The sequence below is a fragment of the Macrosteles quadrilineatus genome, unplaced genomic scaffold (genome assembly GCF_028750875.1).
Source record: "Macrosteles quadrilineatus isolate MER2022 unplaced genomic scaffold, UCM_ALF_1.0 Scaffold_59__1_contigs__length_746527, whole genome shotgun sequence".
Lineage (NCBI taxonomy): Eukaryota > Metazoa > Arthropoda > Insecta > Hemiptera > Cicadellidae > Macrosteles > Macrosteles quadrilineatus.
In genome coordinates this window covers 529,750-549,722 of record NW_026542652.1, presented here as the reverse complement: position 1 = coordinate 549,722, position 19,973 = coordinate 529,750, and the positions used below count along the sequence as shown (strand labels likewise).

Below are 19,973 nucleotides of genomic sequence, written 5' to 3'. Positions count from 1 at the left end.
TAAATAAAAGAAACGCCTTATAACACTTAAAACATATATTTCTGTCTTGTGAGTAACTGTATAAGCGTAAATATATGTTTTAAGTGTTATAGGACGTTTCTTTTATTTACTTTGCGTAAATTTAATAACTCGTACAATGCTGATCAAGAAGTTATTTATTCTTAATAGAGAAGTTTTCTTGTATTTCATTTAAGGTTAATAACTAAATCTCAAACAAAGCTTGCCTTCCTAAGTTTAATATAATCATCTAAAGACTTGCAATACGCAGATGATAATGGGCAAAAAAGGTATGTGGTACTTTACATAGAAAAAAACTAAAGGCCGAAAATCTGTCTTTCCTAAGTATAATGTAATTACAGAAAGACTTTATATACGTAGATGGAAAAAGTGGACTAAAAAGGTATGAGGTACTGTAAATAAAATCTAACTAACGGCCGAAAACCTTTCTTTCCCAGAAACCTGAATATTATGCCGAGTAATTATTTTCAAATCAACCTCATTAAATACGCAATCAATTGATAAACATACAACATTCATTAAATCAGTCCAAATCCATAAAACCTTGGAAGGTTTTAAATTTAACTCCAATAAACTTAATTATTCATCCTAGAAGATCAAATGAGGTTTCCTCACCCTGCTCCCTGTGGCGTTATCAAATCATCTCCCTAGCTACGTCTTCTTCCCACCTCTTCCCACATCCATTCTCTAGTTTTATGTCGTTTTTGGTATTTTAACACCAAAGTGCATTACAAAATAGGCAATAAATTCGAGTAAACTAACGATACCGGATTCTCAGAGGGATTGCCCAAGAGTGGTCACATATCTTGGAGGTTCTCGCTTGTTTTTTGATGAAGGAAGGGATATAAACGATCCTGCTATAGACTCACACCTGTCATCGGACAAAGCAGCGAAAGTCCACTCTGGACCTTGGGGAAAGAAAGCGGGTTTTAGTGTCACTTTGGGTGATTTATCGGGCGTAATAATGTTCAAACTTGTGCAGAAGACACCAAGAATTACGGCAGTGTTTGTAATGTTTGTGAGAAATGGGGAATCTTGTGACGGAAAAAGTTCAAGATCGACATTTTGTGTAAAATACGACTTTGACGATTTCTATATGATTGTAGCATTATGTTGTCGCTACTGAATTATAGAATTACAAACTTTTCAATGCTGTTGTTTTCGTCATGATTTATCAGAAAGGTTTTTACAAAGAGGAACATTTGTTAGTGTTTAACCTAACTATACTCACAGATTTCAATACTATTAAGTAAAAATGTATTTTTTTAACAAATGTCTTTATTTTATAATTTGCCGGACAACCCCTATGAGCATTCTATAAAAAGCCAAGGTATTTTATACACAATGCCTGGTCAAAGTTTATAATATCCTATTGTTATCAATCCTTTACACAGTGCATGGAAACGTTATTATGGCCTAGTCATTTTACAGAATACCTGCATTATGATTTGCCGGCAACATAAATATAATGTAAAGTGAGTGCAAGTAATAGTAAACTAAAAACACTTATGTACAAGAGTTGTACAATAGTTAAGATAGTACTGTATAGTAAGCAAAAATCTGTAAAGGCAGATAAAATATAAAACTCCCACGTTGTTACCTTAAATTGGTTATAAAATGCATTAAAATGTACGGGAAGATATGTTATTGATAAAATCAAGACTGTGGGCCAGAGCCCTTAGGAAATTCGTCAATATCAATACTTTTCGGCAAATCTACACACTCTAAGCTTCATTTTGATGTGCCATAAGCCTATATTTTTATTTGGTAAATGACCTTAACCGTTTACATAAAATTTGATTGCATCACTTTAATAATATAATAGAACGTTCATCAATTTTTACTTAGGCCTACCACTTTGCTGTAACAAATTCATCTAAGCTGACATTGAATTAATTTCTTAGCAAGATGGGTGAAGAGATCGAAACGGCGAAAGTCCCCGTGGAGGCCAACTCTCCCGACGATCCAGGAGGAAGAGAATGGGTATTTTGCAATACAACAATGTTATAAAATGCACAGACTTATATTGACGATACATGGGTATTTTGTAATACAACTAACAATGATATAAAATGCACAGACGTATATTTACCAGTTACCATTGCACCTGTACAATGTTTGATTACCAATTTCCACCCCACAACAACACTGACGAATGAATAACATTACCCATAGCTTTAAATGACTTTCGTCCACTTTTGTGACCTCGGCAAATGCAATTTTTATTGAGAGTACACAGTATATTTCTAAGATACCTTGAGCTTCGCAGGTTTCGTCCTCCGACTCAATCTCTTCCTCCTATATCGTCGGGAGAGTTGGCCTCCACGGGGACTTTCGCCGTTTCGATCTCTACACCCTTCTTGCTAAGAAATTAATTCAATGTCAGCTTAGATCTCGACAAATGCAATTTTTATTGGGAGTACACAGTATATTTCTAAGATACCCTGAGCTTCACAGGTTTCGTCCTCCGACTCAATCTCTTCCTCCTGGATCGTCGGGAGAGTTGGCCTCCACGGGGACTTTCGTCGTTTCGATCTCTTCACCCTTCTTGCTAAGAAATTAATTCAATGTCAGCTTAGATGAATTTGTTACAGCGAAGTGGTAGGCCTAAGTAAAAATTTATGAACACTTCTAAATTATTATTTCATTCGTTTGTCTCAGTTATTTGTAAAAAATTGAAGATTTCAACAAAATGTGTATATCTGCGTTCTTACTTGGTTCTCGTCAGATAATTGCCACTCTGCAGGAGGTAGTCACGGAAACTGCATAGCTTTCTACAGCCATCTCGTGATATATGAGTTTCTTTGTGGCTCAGTCAATGCAGAACGCCGCCTCGTATGTGTCTTATACTCGAATAGAAGCGTGATTTATAGATTTACTTCCTGGTACATAACACTTTAATTTCACTCGTGAGTTTAATGACTCGTCGAGGACTGTGTTGTAACTAGGAAAGGTGACTGTAGTTGCTAAATCGACATAAACAGTCGTACGAGAGTCCAAAGATGGTCCTGAAAATAAATTTGATAATATTTAAAAGTATAATTTAATATGCAAAATGCACGAAATTGTAAGAGATACAAAGATTATTTATATGCCTTGGGTGGATCATTTGAAAAATAATAAGACATTTTAAATGTGGTTTCATAAATAAAACGCAAATAAAAAGGAAATTACATGCAGTAAAATAAGAAATATTAGAATAACTTTCAGTTTCTTGTTTCATGATCTTGACTAATAACTTGTATTTGTCATTTAGTTACTAATAATAATAGCGCAAATTTTACCATTTCCAGTTTACCTAATTTTTTAATTATTAGTTAGGTCAGACCGTAGACCTAGTAAATTAGTGATGTGTTGTCCGTAATCTTAGTCGAATTTGTAATGGCAGATATGGTTAACGATTTATTTTGTATTCAAGTGAGGAAGAGGATGAGCAAGAAAGGAGTGTAGAAAGAAGAAGGAAGATTTTTAGAATTAACTTTGATTTTGTAAGTGAAATTAAGTATAGAGAAAGGTTCCGAATGTCAGTGGAGAAAGTGGAAAATGTTTGTTTAGTAATTGGACATGAACTTTATCACCATAACTGAATTTGGAAATTATATTATATTATTATATTACTTATATTATTTGAAAATATATATTACTTAATTACGCTAAATAGTTTGTAAGTAGATTATTTATCCTACCATTGATGACTTCCTAACCTTAGGCCACCAAATGTCACGAACATAGTTCCATTCTTTCGATATGCCTACATCTCCAATTGACTGACCATACTGGTTAATTTACTTCTACTTTTACAGCTTTTATCTTTTTTGGACAGTTTATTATTTAATTGGCCAAACAACGGACTTATTTTCTTTAATTTGTTGTAACAAACAAAGTTTGTTCTCTGGTCATCCCGCTTGCCCAATTTGATTTTGTAACCATAAATAACCTTACAAATCAAATTATAACCTAGATGTTTTCCACAGCACAGATGAACCAATATTTACATTAAAAAATATTAGTTGGTTACAATAAACTCGTAAAATCCAGCTAATAATAATAGCTAAAAATATTATTTTTTAATCTTAAAATATTAAAAATTGTGTATTTTTACTTGTGATTTGTAAGTTGTAGATTCGATTTGTAACTTTTCTCAGCTGACTTGTAAATTCCTACTTTGCTTTGTAAAATGCTACTAACATATTAGTGACAGCAATTATAAATTATTATGAAACTCTAATTTACTATTTTAACTTATATTATTAATAGTATTAAAGGACGGGCCCCATGTTTTCCACTGACGTACGATTCGTCTCCAAATCAAAATATTACCCTCCAAATATTGTACACGAAAACTCATCCAATACGTTTCGTCACAACTTTTGTTCGATTCAATCTCAGGTTGTCGGGGAAGATTCCGTAGGTTTGACAAGTAATCCCAGTCTATCAGACACACAATGGTGCTCATGTGACGCGCGTATTGTGTAGAATATCAACCACAGATGAGTTAATCACATGGCTGGGTTACGTGACGTCACGTCGCGCGACAGCTGTGTTGAATGTAACTAAACAATTCTTGGCCTTACCCACCAGAGGTGTTGTAGAAATGTCATTTATGATACAGGGTGTCAAGTAAGTAAACAGCAAGTCTACTAAAAATAGTTTTTTTTTTATCATGAACTTTTTGTTCCAGAATTGTTTTGTCAACTAAGGTAAACGCACCAGTAGCTGACAGTATAAGAAACTATACGCACTTAATAATCCGTGGTTTTGAATAAATAGGAACTACAGAGATATTATATTATATACGGATTTTATATGATTCTAAATTTAGTGTAGTTTTCAAATTTGTCATACAAAAAGGGTTTTTTGAATATATTTTATAGCATTTTTAAACTTAATTCAACCTTTGTACGTGTTCCAGTGGCTGACAGTGAAAAAAGTGCTTGTACCAGTAGCTGACTGTCAATTGTCCCAGTAGTTGACACTGGAACTATAAATGTACTAGCTGCTAAACCTAAGGGTTTTATAATTTATAAGACGAATAAAATCTAACTTAATAATTAAATTATAAAATCGTGTAAAACGTTATTAAGAAAATTTATTTTACATATTTTAAAATAAAAAATATTTACATTAAAAAAATATATAGCCTACATATTTTTTATATATTTAAAAAATATACATTTTTTTAAATAATTTGGCTTATTTTTTAAAAAATTAAAATCATTTTATAAAAATGTGAGATTACATAATTTATAAATAGCATGCAAATTTCGATGGGTAAAACCAATTTAATATTGTGCAAGTAGCAAATATCCCCTGTCAGCTAGTGGAACTTGTATAGCTTTTGTGTACCAAAGCCTGCCATTGATATAATTTTAAATCCAAAACCCCTAACACTCCAATTTTATCATGAAATTGTCAACAAAGGTATAATTGATAAAAATAATTAGCCTAATCATTAATACTATTTAAGAAATTTAGCGAAATGACAAAAAACCAAACTTACCTTCTTAACAAGTTCATTAAGGGAATCGACTAAATGTGATGTGTACAGACAGGGTCGCTTTCAAACCACCACCATTCAGCGAGTATGAGCTAAATTTCACTGATTTGTTTGTTAACAAATCAAGAATAAACATATGTTCTTCTAACAATGCAATCATGTGTAAATATTTTAAAGAGACCACATTATAATGTAAAGAAACTCAAACTGTCAGCTTCTGGAGCACTGTCAGCTACTGGTGCATTTACCTTATATCTGTCATTTTGTATTTTTATGTAAAATGTTTATATTGGAGTTTTTTTAATTATTGATGTTTATAAAACTTGGCAGAAAGAGTTTTGCTATTCTTAAATTGGGTCAGGTAAACCAACAGATAAATCTAAACCTTTTTATATCACATTAACTATTTTTTTAGGAACAAAGATATCACAGTGAAAAAAATAAGTCTCTTCTCTATTCGTATCTACATAATTAGAATTTCTTCAATACGAGTTTAACACAAACAACTTAAAAATATGTTACACTCTCTTGGGATCAAAGAAATACGTAATACAATAAAGGGTCCATCATATTAAGATCGCACTACAATTTAAATAAACAACCAACACACAAAGCTGTAGTTAAGACCCATCAAGTAAGCTGTGAAAGCTTTTTATACATGTTTGTTTACATAGTTAAGGTGACAAAAGAAAACGTGGGTTTTGTTCTTGTCCCACGGGGAACGCATTATCTTTGTACATTTACTTTTTGTGCAACGCTAGATAAGTTAACAATAACCATTAAGGTGTGTAACCATTAAGGCGTTTAAGTGTCAAAGTTTACTGAAGGAAAGAAAATGTGGGTAATTTTGTTTCAGTACAAAAGTAAACTTAAGTTTGTCTTGTATATTTTATGGTGCATTGCTGATAACAAAAAGTACTGCTGTCGGTCTATGTTTATTTTATTTGTCTATGGTCATATCCTCCTTTTTTATCTAACCTCTCATTTCTCCTTGTTTTATCCTTTTGTTGTTTTGCCTGTTGATTTCAGATAATGGACTATCCAGATAGTACAGGGAGCGGCAAAATGATCTGACGGTTTTCTTTGCCGCCCTGTTGAGCGAGTGAGTGGTGGAGGGTGGTGGGAACAGGGGCGTGTAGAATCTGAGTCTCAAAAGTAGCCAATAGGCGTCGAAGTCTTGATACGAGAAGCGATACTTCTGGACCGTCATTATTTGAACCCAGGAAATCAAAATCAGCAAGATGGGTTAATCCAAACCGTTTACACCCCCCTTCACCCTGAAGGCGTTTGCCTTCATAAAGCTATAACTTTCTATACCATATTGAAAGTAAAATCTAAATTAATTAAAAGTGGGACCAAAGCTATCGGAAAATAGTATATACACATCATACAATTTTCACCCCTCCTCGCTCTTCTATCCTAAATCTAGTAAGTATCAAATTTATTTTTAAACAAGATCCAGGCTGGATAAATGGCGACTGCACTCTCTCGCATTATGGTTACGATGTTTAATTAAATGCTGTTACGTAGAAATATTTTTTTCTTCTACAATCTTTTCAGATTCGTCGATTTTACAGTCAATTTTAGGGCAAACATCCGGAAGGAAGAACTACCACCCTACTATTAGGTAGTATTTAATAAAAATTAATGTTTTTTTCAAAAAAAAAAATAATAATTTTGAGTTTGTTATTATTATTATTTTTAAAGTGTCTTCTGAAAATTTTAATTATAAATAAAAGTAACAACTTCATGAGTGGTATGTTATTTTCCTAAAATGTAATTAATTACAAATTAACATAATTAATAATAGTTATTATGAATAGAATAGGTGTAAGAACGTTGTAGAACAAATTTTTCAACATGACTATCTCTCTGGATACTCTACATATCTGAATTTGGTCTTGCTCGGTCATGTGACAAATCTTTTAACTATCTAGTTTTGCATCATAAAGGACTTTCTACCTCGAAGAGTTTGAAGTAGAAGATCATTTTGTTCAATTTAGACTGCACTTTCAGGTGGTTCATTTGAATAATCAATCTCCATTTGTAGAGTAGCAGTTTCTATCAGTTTTTTCCCCAGTATTCTTGTCACTGTCGCCTACTACTGGGCCTAGTCGTGATGTAATATTTCTTACCATCTACCCAATCGGATTCGTTAAGCATAAATTCTTCAGAGGAGAGAGAGAGAATACTTGATTATCGAGATCGCTGTAGTATTTATTTGGAGACATACCTTACTTCTTTAGGTGAAATGGAAGATACCATAATGGCATATTATACTGATGATTCAGAAAATTCAATAATCCATGGTTCCGACCTAGAAACTCAAAGAAAGCTAGTTCAGACTAGACCAGATATCTGAATTTGGTCTTGCTCGGTTATGTGAAAAATCTTGTCACTATCTAGTTTTGTATCATAAAGGACTTTTAACTTCTTGTGATTCTTCACTCTGAGAGGATTGTCGACTTGTTTGGGGACGTGGTAAATTATCATCAACATCGTCCTGTGAAGAATCAGTCAGTGTAATGATTGTCTGGTCTAGCTTTCTTTGAATTTTTAGGTCGGTCAATATAGGTTCAGTCTGAGAGGATTGTTGACTTGCTTGGAGACGTGGTAAATTATCATCCACATCATCCTGGGAAGAATCAGTCAGTGTCATGATAGTCTGTTTGGGGACGTGGTAAATTATAATCCACATCATCCTGGGAAGAATCAGTCAGTGTCATGATAGTCTGGTTGGGGACGTGGTAAATTATCATCCACATCATCCTGGGAAGAATCAGTCAGTGTTTCCCCAAGCAAGTCGACAATCCTCTCAGACTGAACCTATATTAACCGACCTAATAATTCAATGAAAGCTGGACCAGACATCATTACACTGACTGATTCTTCACAGGATGATTTTGATGAAATTTACCACGTCCCCAAGCAAGTCGACAATCCTCTCAGACTGAACCTATATTGACCGACCTAAAAATTCAAAGAAAGCTAGACCAGACAATCATTACACTGACTGATTCTTCACAGGATGATTTTGATGATAATTTACCACGTCCCCAAGCAAGTCGACAATCCTCTCAGACTGAAGAATCAGAAGAAGTTAAAGTCCTTTATGATACAAAACTAGATAGTGAAAAGATGTTTCACATGACCGAGCAAGACCAAATTCAGATATATGGTCCGGTCTGAACTAGCTTTCTTTGAGTTTCTAGGTCGGAATCATGGATTGTTGAATTTTCTGAATCATCAGTATAATATGCCTTTATGGTATCTTCCATTTCACCTAAAGAAGTAAGGTATGTCTCCAAATAAATACGACAGCGATCTCGATAATCAAGTATTCTCTCTCTCCTCTGAAGAATTTAAATGCTTAACGAATCCGATTGGGTAGAAGGTAAGAAACATTACATCACGACTAGGCCCAGTAGTAGGCGACAATTACGAGAATACTGGGGAAGAAAACCTGATGGAAACTGCTACTCTACAAATGGAGATTGATTATTCAAATGAACCACCTGAAAATGCAGTCTAAATTGAACAAAATAATCTTCTACTTCAAACTCCTCTCGAGGTAGAAAGTCCTTTTTATGATGCAAAACTAGATAGTGAAAAGATTTGTCAAATGACCGAGCAAGACCAAATTCAGATATGTAGAGTATCCAGAGAGACAGTTCTGTTGAAAATTTTGTTCTAAAACGTTCTTACACCTATTCTATTCATAATAACTATTATTAATTATGTTAATTTGTAATTAATTTACATTTTATTTACATTTTAGGAAAATAACATACCACTCATGAAGTTGTTACGTTTATTTATAACTACAATTTTCAGAAGAAACTTTAAAAATGATAATAATAACAAACTCAAAAACATTTTTTTTTTTTAGAAAAAAACATATTAATTTTTGTTAAATACTACCTAATAGTAGGGTGGTAGTTCTTCCTTCCGGATGTTTGCCCTAAAATTGTAAAATGGACAAATCTTAAAATATTGTAGAAGAAAAAATTATTACTAAGTAACAGCATTTAATTAAACATCGTACCCATAATGCGAGAGAGTGCAGTCGGCATTTTATCCAGCCTTGATCTTGGATCTTGAAAATAAATTTGATACTAACTAGATTTAGGATAGAAGAGCGAGGGAGGCGTGAAAATTGTATAATGTGTATATACTTTAAGATTTTCCTATAGCTTTGTCCCACTTAAAATTAATTTAGATTTTACTTTCAATATGGTATAGAAAGTTATAGCTATATGAAGGCCAACGTCTTCAGGGTGAAGGGGGACGTAAACCGGTTGGATTAACCCATCCTGCTGGTTTTGATTTCCTGGGCTCAATGACAATGACGACAATACTAGGGAAGAAAAACTGGTGGAAACTGCTACTCTACAAATGGAGTATTCAAATGAAAAAACCTGAAAATGCAGCCTCAATTGAACAAAATAATCTACTTCAAACTCCTCTCGAGGTAGAAATTTCTCCTCCTACAGTTACATTCAACCCACAGGAGGACAATTATTTAATCCTTTGTTAAGGTGATTTTACATAAGTCTACATGTTGAGAAATGTTATACAAGAGTCCCTTTTAATCCAAATGTGTATATCGATGTTATTATTAATCATATTAACCGTACCAAGTGTCTATATATTGCGGATGTCATTGAATTACGTGAGAATTAGTGTTTGTACTTTTATCTAGCCTAGGACATGGTTCTGACCAAAGTCTTCACATGTACTAAATTATTTATCCATCTATTACTACTCAATCCTTTTGCTATCAGCTACCGTTAATTCTCAAATATCCACATCCATTTTGTATTTGTATGTTACAAATCTTACTTGACTTCAGAGTTTATTAAAACCTAATCCTTAGGTCAATTAATAATGAGTTTTATTTAAATAAATAAATTTTATTAATAAAACTCATACTAGTTTACACGTAGGTGTAAACTAGCTGTTCTGAATTGTACACAGTTTTAACTGACTACTCAATTCCCGTACGTAGGACGGGCTAGCATCTCGTTTAGCTTAAATGTAAAATACTTGTAGTAATTTGAACTTGAATTCTTTATTTTGTTGTGTTAGTGTTATTTCACATAATAACAACAGTACATTTAATTCCATCCAACAGAATTTTTGTTGGAAATGTGCAATGTTGAATTATGTTTAAAAGTACCAATTATTAGATTGCAAATTACATTAATTGTTGAATGAAATGCACAGGAGCATTTAATTTCATCCAATTGAATTTTGGAAATGCGTAAGATTTTAACAGATTCAAACACCATTTCCTAGTATTGTGGTAATTTTGTTATAGTTTTATTATAGTTTTTATAGTTTTATTATAGTTTTATAGTTATTATAATTATTATAGTTATATTATTATAGTTATATTATTATAGTTATAATAGTTATTATAGTTTTATTATAGTTTTGTTAGTATTAGGTTATAGTTTCACATTTTGCATTTCCCATTACTGTATTTAGCTTTTATCTTTGTATATATTGAATGATTTATAAAAAAAGACCATACTGACATATGCGTTTTGTTCCAGGTCGAGAGGACGCCAGGAAATATGTTAAGGAGACCGAAGGGAAAATCTTTCGTTTAATTTTTTTAATTCCAAATTCTTAATTTCCAAATTTTTTGTGTTTTTTTTTTATGATTAAATTACTTTGTTGCGCACTTCCATGACTTTCAATTTAGTGGGGTCGTATAGCTGCATATAGTGGCAGAATATTTCAGTTCTGGCAGAGAGGCTGCAATTGTAGGTGGTTATAGTATACAAGTTTCTGAACCTAAAACCGCCCAAACCCCAATTTTTAAGGACCTCGGTCGTCCGTAATGACGTAATCAAAATGGCGGCCGTAAGAGGATGCTGGGTCCCCATGAATTGGCTATAACGACCGAATGCCTGAACCGATTTTTATGAAATTTGGTACACAAGTGCTTGAATACATTATCTCGGCCTGGGTTGAAAATGGTCACGTTTCATCAAGTCATTTCAAAATGGCGGCCGTTAAAAGCAAAAATAAAAAATAATCTTTCAGTGTTTTGTGTTCTCAACTCCCTCCAGAGATCTGCAGCAACCTATTCACTTTCCTTGCAATCAAAGGTTGCACTGCCGTCTCTGCATTTCATGGAATAGGCAAAATACCCCCACCACAGCCAACCTGCAGATTAAGTGAGTTTCAATTTCCCTAATTTTATTTTCAATTAAATCAATTTCAATAACATTAGGTTTCATGAGTACCTAGGTTTGCTGCTACAAGGAGGTTAATAAAGTGAGTTTTTATTAATACATTAATAGCTTAGTTTAAAATAAATAAATTTGCCATGTTTCAAAAAATGTAATCAAGCAAACTACAACACTCAATAAAACAACAAATAGATGAATCCACCACCAGAAAATGCTGCCTCGATAAGGTCAAATAAGGTTTTTGTGTAATCATATTCTATAAACATTTTCATAATTCTGTATCTACCATTAGTCAGTATAATGCTAATATTGGAAATCTTTTTGCGTGGGAAAAAACTTAAGTAACTCTAATGTTTAATAAATAATTTGAAAGAATCTGAAAGCTTATGTGTGGTTCTATTTTTATTACAAATTGAATGAAACACCTATACATTGACATTACAAACGGTGATACTCAAATATTCTACACAGCATTTGTATAAATAGAAATGTTCAGTAGTTCTTCAAAGCCAACTTTCCACTCGGAATTGCCAAGTTGTAGGTAACGTTATGCAAGGAGAGGTGTTTGACGATGCGAGAGACGAAGCTTCTTAACAACTCCAAGTCGCGCAATTCTGGACGAGAACCAACTTGGCTGTCTTGCATTATGTATACTGCGGCCAACAATGACGTACACTTTAAATTCTGATGAGATTTTTAAATTTAATTAGACACTAAAATGCCTCTTTTAGGTCTATGAAATAAATTTTAAATTGTCATACAGTATGTAACCAACAGAACAAATAACAATGTGTATCTTAAGGAAACTTGTATGTATACAAGCACCGAAAATTAAGTTAGATTCACAATTAAAATTCTGGTGCTATTTAACATTTCAATGGTCGTTTAAGATTAGTTTAATGGTGTTAGAACTTTTTATTGTAAAATTGGGAGTAGTTGAGAAAATTAATACTCATTTATATATTTAAAAAAAATTGTTTTTCTTTTCCGAGTTCGTTTGGCTCTACTGCCAGACCGCTTTTCATGTTTAAGGTCTCACATTGAAGACATGCACGCAAAGATTTGACATCAATCATCGGTATATGTTTACCTACTGTTTTACTTGACCAAAAACATAATTTGAATCATTTGCGAATTCTTAGTTCAAATTAAGTTGTATTTCTCCAGTTTTTTCATTAGGTTTTTCTATGATTAAAAATCAATAGGTCCAGTATTATTCATGTTTTTTATAATGTTTTAGACTCAAAATAATTAGTAAATTATAGGCTTTAATTTGAGGTAGATTGTTTGAATCAGTTAAGCTCAAGATATTGTATTACTCAATCAAAAATTATAAATTTTATTAGTTCTTCTATATTATATAAATTTTAAATCTGCGGAACAGCATGGGTCCTCTAGTTAATAGTTGAAAATCAATTAAAAACAGCTGCACAATTTAATTTAAGTGTGTCTAAAAAACTCTTATGTGCATTGCGGCCAACAATTAAGTAGATTTTATATTGTAATGTAATTTAAAGTTTTAATGATATTGATAACATTTTTACTGATCCAGTGACTAAACTAAGGCCTACAAAAAACTACTCAAAGAGCCGCAAAAAATCTATCTGCCAACCAAATTTTCAACACTATCAATTCCAAATGACAATGCAGCAACATATTTCCTCACAATGTCCCATTTGTCCCTAGTTTAGCCTTTCACGGGGTTCAAGGTAGAGCACAGCTCATTGAATGCGAGTTTTAATTGTGACTTGAGCAACAAACAATGCAATGTGAGGCAAGTCGTCGATCAGCTGTTGCAACTAAACAATAAACACTTTGCCGGGTTCGCTGGACACAGCGGTATCTAGGGTATTCTAATGTGAACAGCTGTGTTCAACTTCCTGTGTTAAATGTGTGCATACAGAATGTAATGTATATTTTAAAGTATTCGTTCAAGAAATGGGTCTAACTGTGTTGGGTCTGAACAATATTTTGATAAATTATTTATTAAAATACTTTTAAAGAAATTCAAACAAAAATAACAAAAGAGGTTTGTGAAGTCCCTAAAAATATATGTTTTTTAGTTGGGATTTTTTTTCTAATATTTTTATTTAGTGGGCATATTTGTATTGTAAAATAGTGCATCGTCACTTAATGTTTCATTTAAATTAACTAAGATTCTTCACTGAATTTTAAGAAGTATGTATAACCTTATTAGCAATATTTATTATTATTAGCATTGCCGATGGAGTGAGATGACTCGTGTAGCTTCGTTACCAAGTTCAGTTATTTCGTTAATCAGAACCATTCATTAAAATCCCAAAAATCAAAGACAACTGGACCCAGTTCTTAACCATATACAACCTAACTTTTCAGTATTAATAGAGAAGCAATATAACCACACATATACCCAGCAGTATTTAAGGAATTTCAACCTACTAAACAAAGAACTAAACTAAACAACGTAGAACCAAGAAATGAAGTCAATACATTATGCAGTTTGTTAGGCTAGGAACACGTTTACCGGCGAAACCGCCGGACACCGGATCCGGCGTAACCGCCTGGAGGGTCAGAACACACCTTGCCTGCGAAAACTATGTTGCCGGATCCGGCGACAATAAAGTGCAATGAACACTGAATCAGTTGTGCCTTAGAAATGGTGCTGTCAAGACCTCAAAAGTTGGCTTTGCTGTGTTTGATCCACCACAGAAGGAAGAAAAAACACCGCCAAAGTATTTGGGTTCTTCCGATTCTGGAGAATAGATAGCTCCATGGAGCATTTTATACTCTATTTCTACATTTGAGGAATGACAAAAAAAGTTTTTTAATTATTTTCGAATGTCTGTTTCCACATTCGTTAGTTCATTTTACAGAAGATGCAAATACAAGGACAAGACACTTACATAAGACACTGAATTTATCCACAATGGATGCTAGCAGTTACGTTATTGTTTTCTCTGAAATAAAAATATTTACTCAAAGAGCTTAAAATCATCCTTTATGTAAACATACTCCATTCATATAACTGCCGCTATAAAGAGCATCATTAGTAATCCACCACAGTCGGGAGCACTTAACCTCTGTGGGTTTTATAGCTCTATAAATATCGAGAACATGTTGGTCCATCAGAGTGTAATGTGGACCATTTAGATAATGTGCATTAGACTCTTGTCACCAAATATACTCTGATGTTTGTGTACACAAAAGTCTGCCCATAATGTCAGAGATGAAAAGATTGCAAAGTATATTGTCAGAGGTTTTAGAATTTATATTGTAAATAAAAATATGTGAGATACGAAGCATGTGTTAGTTTAGTTAAAATTGGTTTCATACCGTTTAAAAAATTAAAGGGCGACAAAATTCGGTTTGATAATTTTAGATTTAAATAGATTAAATAGACCACATTTTAGAATTAAATAATCAGTAACAAAATTCTTTTTCCAAATCCTGTCTAATTCTTTAAATCATCTGTATATCTAAATTGTATTTATTTATACACAAACATACAATATAAACAACAGTTAAGTATTTAATGTATTTGAAGTTTCAAAATGGACTTATATCCGAAACATGTAACTTCTACTAAAAATATAATATTCAGGGTACTCAGTTGCACTTGTTTACTACTATAATTTAATATATCAGCAGCCCTATTATGTGAATACCTAAATTAAAAAATATTGTAAATAAATATCGTGTCCATAAAATTTTATTTTTAAAATGTCAACAGATTCTAATTTTAAAAATATATATATATCAATGAGTGACAATCTTAGCAGAATAAATTAAAGATAAGTGATTACAACGTTTTTTTACACATTTAAACAAGTAAAGCTCAATAGCACCTACGTTTAGAAAAATTACTGTACTAAAAAATAGGTACTGAACTATTACAATAATAGTTTTCCTAGTTTTTTTAAGTAATCAACTTACCAGTATTGACACTTCTCTTTATTCAGAAACAGCTCTTCAATCTAGAAAAGAAATTTCAATTAGTTGTAAATTATCTTTAGGCACTAGTTGTACCAAACATAAACAAATTTAAATTAGTACCAAGAATTTTATTATGTAATTAATGTTGTATAATTATCAACCATAAACTGTACGGTATCACAGTAAAATCCAACACGATTAACCTCTAACACGGTATTTATCGAAATATTCAACCTCTCTATATGAAGATCGCGGAAGTCGAGGAGATGACGTAATGTAAAATTCATTGTTGCTAAATACCATAATTAGAGGTTCAATATCAACCGAGTTATACAACTTCGAGCGAGAACTAACGATCAAAGGGGATTATGTAAAGTGGAATCACATTTGTGAACAGTCGAACTTGTCAGAGAGGATTGCAATAATACTGAGTGACGTGAATATCGAGCATAATCCATCGGGATATCGATGATAGTGTTAATCACTATTCGATTAAACTTTTCGATACAGGTTTTGATGAGTTCGACATAATCCACCCTTACATATCTGCGTTCGATTACTTTCAATAAATTATTTGAGGGATGAAAATAGTTCATGTTCCATGACTTAACCTATAAAAGGGTATTAAATAGTTGCAATGTAGAACTCAACGATGGTTGAAATTCAACGAAAAGGTGTTTTATATATATTGAAGTGGATTGAAAAGAAAACATATTCTAAGTAAGTTATTTGCTACTCTTACAAGGATGGTGAACTCTTGATATCTAATGTAAAGAAATATTTAAACGGTAAAGTTCTATTTTTCGCAGAACATTGTAGCCTTCTCATAATTTATGTAGCTAAGCTGATATAGTGCTTGTCTTACAATCAAAAGGTCGCTAGTTCAATCCTGAGAAAAGACAGTAGCTTATTGATGGTTCAAAAATTGGTTTAGCTGTTCCTGATTATTAGGTTTTAAATAAATGATCCTGGCTAGTAAAAAAGGTGATCTTAGTAACAAAGCTACACAGATCATCTCACACCATTCTACACTATACACTCATCCTTCACTCATATTTGGGTTAAAATACACACCTAGGTGGCGCCCCATCTAAATAAATGATAAATTATGATGATGAATGCATCTATGATCAATCCAACAATTTATCATATTGACTGTAAAACCTACAAAAAATAAGGAAATAATTTGACTCGATTGAAGAATATATCAAGAGTAATCTTAACATATGATAGGTTATGCTAACTAACATAAGCTACCTCATTACTTACAGAATACTTTGAAGAATATTTCATACATGCGAGTAATAACAATTCTTATGATAGCTGATGCCAACTATGTTTTGCCCCATGTCAAACTCATTATGTACAACCATGACTTATCCTCTATCCCACGACCCAACGTCAGCCTTGGATTGTCACTTCTTTGTCTATGTTGTGCAATCACATTGATCGCTGATATCTTATCAATAGAAGATCATATTGATCCTGACAGCTCTGTGATCTTCTGTGATACTCCGTTCTGCGTACGGGTACACTTTCACTGTTAACTTTGAAATTCATCGTGTTATTTTGATCAATCACATTTTTACGCACTAAATTTATCATAAAAAATTATTTTAACGATTTATTTGGAAGAAGTGAAAATAAAAAATAAACCATTTATGGCTGTAGAAGGTTTTAACTAAGATTTTCTTTTTTTTCTTTTAATATAATATTTGTATAAACATTTTTAAACCCAAACTTGTATTTTGATATACTATAAAATTAATAATAAGTACAAATAAATTGAGAGTTGTAAAATAAAATATGATAATATTAATTTTCACTGTTAATAAATAGTTGCAATTCTGTAATTTTTGGCAATGTACAAATTTAATCTTTCAAGCTGAAAAAATAACTGTAATTTACAAAAACCATAATAAAAAAATAATGTTTCAATTTAAACGTTAAAATGGTTGGTTTTAACGTGTAAGCTTTTGATAAAAGAGTGGAAAATAACGAATTCCCAATCTGTTCATCTAATATTTCTCTGAGATAAAAATATGTCAGCAATTTACAATTGCGTGTTCAAAAGTAGGTCAAATAGGAAACAATATGTATAAATGTATCGTTGAACAACAAAATTACAACATCTAGTTGGATCTCGCAGTAAACAAGTTTATGTGAAGGTTTATTAGACTGTTAACTGTTGGTGGTAACGTGATATTTCCTAGCAGGACGTGTAAAGATACGTCTTGGTTTATTACACAGGACAACACGTAGCTTCTGATCACAGACGTGATTGTGGCGGGAAAACGAGCTGCAGAAACCGCGGGAGGTCTTCACAGCTGACTACTCTGGGCAGTTCATTGAATTGTTGATTTATTACATTAAAATTATACTAAACAAAGCAAAACTATTACATTGAAGCATTTAAGATTGTAGGTGGATTGTAAATATGTACAGTAGGTTGGTAGTAATGCACAGTATACCAAATTTCAGTTATGATCCTTTTAGTTATAAACGCGAGGACACATTCTCAAATTTAGCATTTTATTTAGGTTTTTCGATGCGAATCGATTTATTTAACGCCAAATTACCCTTCATAAATTACGTTTGTTAAAAAAACATTTATTAGGCAAATCAAACTGCCATTGAACATTACTAAATAATATCAACACAAACTATTATGGTATATACAACGGTTATTTTGGTATTAACAATAACAAATATATATATATATCTAGGCTACGAAAAAAAAATTCTTTATCCACCTCACTGGTGTGGATGAGACAAAATAATGGTGTAGGTCTTAGACATGTCCACAAAAGGTTTGTGGAAGTTAACATAAAATTAGTGAATCGTTACATAAGTGAACTTTTCTTGGTAGTGTTAAATCGGTACAGTTTTTAATCACTGCCAAATGTTTTTATCAATTTGATTGTAATGTATGAGTAATCATTATACTCAGGATTCCTAAAAAATAACTTTTGAAAACACACATGCACATACAATGTCCATTTTACTCTCTTAGCTCTCAAAAAATTGAATGTGACAGTTTACCTTACCAATACTTATCATGAACGATATACATCTTACAATACTACGTATTAAAAAAAATTCCTCAGTGGGTTTTCATTGCACTCATTACTTTAAATTTCCACCATAATTTGTAAACGAATATCAGCCGAAATATTATGTCGAACAGGTAGTCATATCTCAATTTTAAAATATTTTAACAGATTTTAAGACAATATTTGCAAATTTTACAATATTAAAAAATTTTACAATATTCAAAAATTTTACAATACTGTATTTTAAAATTTTACAATATTTAAAAATTTTACAATATTTTTAAAATTTTACAATATTTTAAAATCCTTCCACGAACACAAACCATAAAATTGTTGCATTTTTAACCTCACTATCTGTGTTTCCGGTAACTCATCATGTTGAGAAATAAATATATTCCACGGCATATTTCACAGGATAACCCGTGGGTTCCTGTGTGAGGCAGACGTATGGTGGAGATAGAGAGGAGTGTTGTGACAATTTGTGATAACTGGTGTACAGGGAGAAACTCTACTTGTATTGTGTTTGTTACTGCTCGGGCTTGTTTCAGTGTTGGAAATACTTGTTTACAAACTCATCCAAAATTTTGTATTTAATTTTATTTTCAAAATTGGTAATTTAAAAAAACACAATACAAACGGAAATGTAAAATAAATGAACAGTAGGTAAGACATATGTTTCATTGTTGCTTTTTGAAATAAAATGAGTTCGTCATATTTGAATTATAAAAAAATATATATAAATGAATGGAAATTGCTTTATTGTACAATTTAGAACATACAATAATTTTGTATTTATAAAAATATGCCTGTTTAAGTTGAGACCAGAGTTGTTCATAATGGTGAAAGATTACATTATTATTTAACACTTAACACGTTATTTTATGTTTGTAGAAAAAAAACATAAGCAAAAGTGCCTTACTGAAAGATAAAACCATGAAAGACACAATATAAAAACAAACTGCTCTAAAATTATCTGTCTTCAAATTTCAAATGGCTGTGCAAAGTATTTGCAAATGTATTAAGAAACTAAATAGTGTATTCAAAAGCTAAATTGTCTAAACAATGTATATACAAATATCAAACTAATCATGTTGCAAAAGGATTGGTTTCAAACACTAGTAATTTGTAACAAAACCTTTGATTATTATTATTTCTAACGATAAAGCTACGTTAAATGGTAAACAAATCTGGGTTTTAAAATTAAAACAACGTAAAACCTCAACTGGCGTTAAATACACCAATACCAGCAATAATTATAAAATAAAATAAAATTAGTACATATAACTTTCA

General features: G+C 32.0%; 1 protein-coding gene across 3 annotated transcripts in view; it reads right to left on the bottom strand.

Annotated features, from left to right (window-relative positions):
* Nucleotides 1–19,973, bottom strand: part of LOC128981942 (probable serine/threonine-protein kinase kinX) — a 173,497-nt gene that overhangs the window by 45,822 nt on the left and 107,702 nt on the right. For 2 of the 3 annotated variants that reach the window (XM_054400939.1, XM_054400941.1), the window contains exon 3: nucleotides 15,631–15,671. The exons of the other annotated variant lie outside the window; for it this stretch is intronic. The gene's annotated coding sequence lies outside the window, so the exon portion shown is untranslated. The remainder of the gene's footprint in view (nucleotides 1–15,630; nucleotides 15,672–19,973) is intronic. 3 annotated transcript variants of the gene reach the window in all.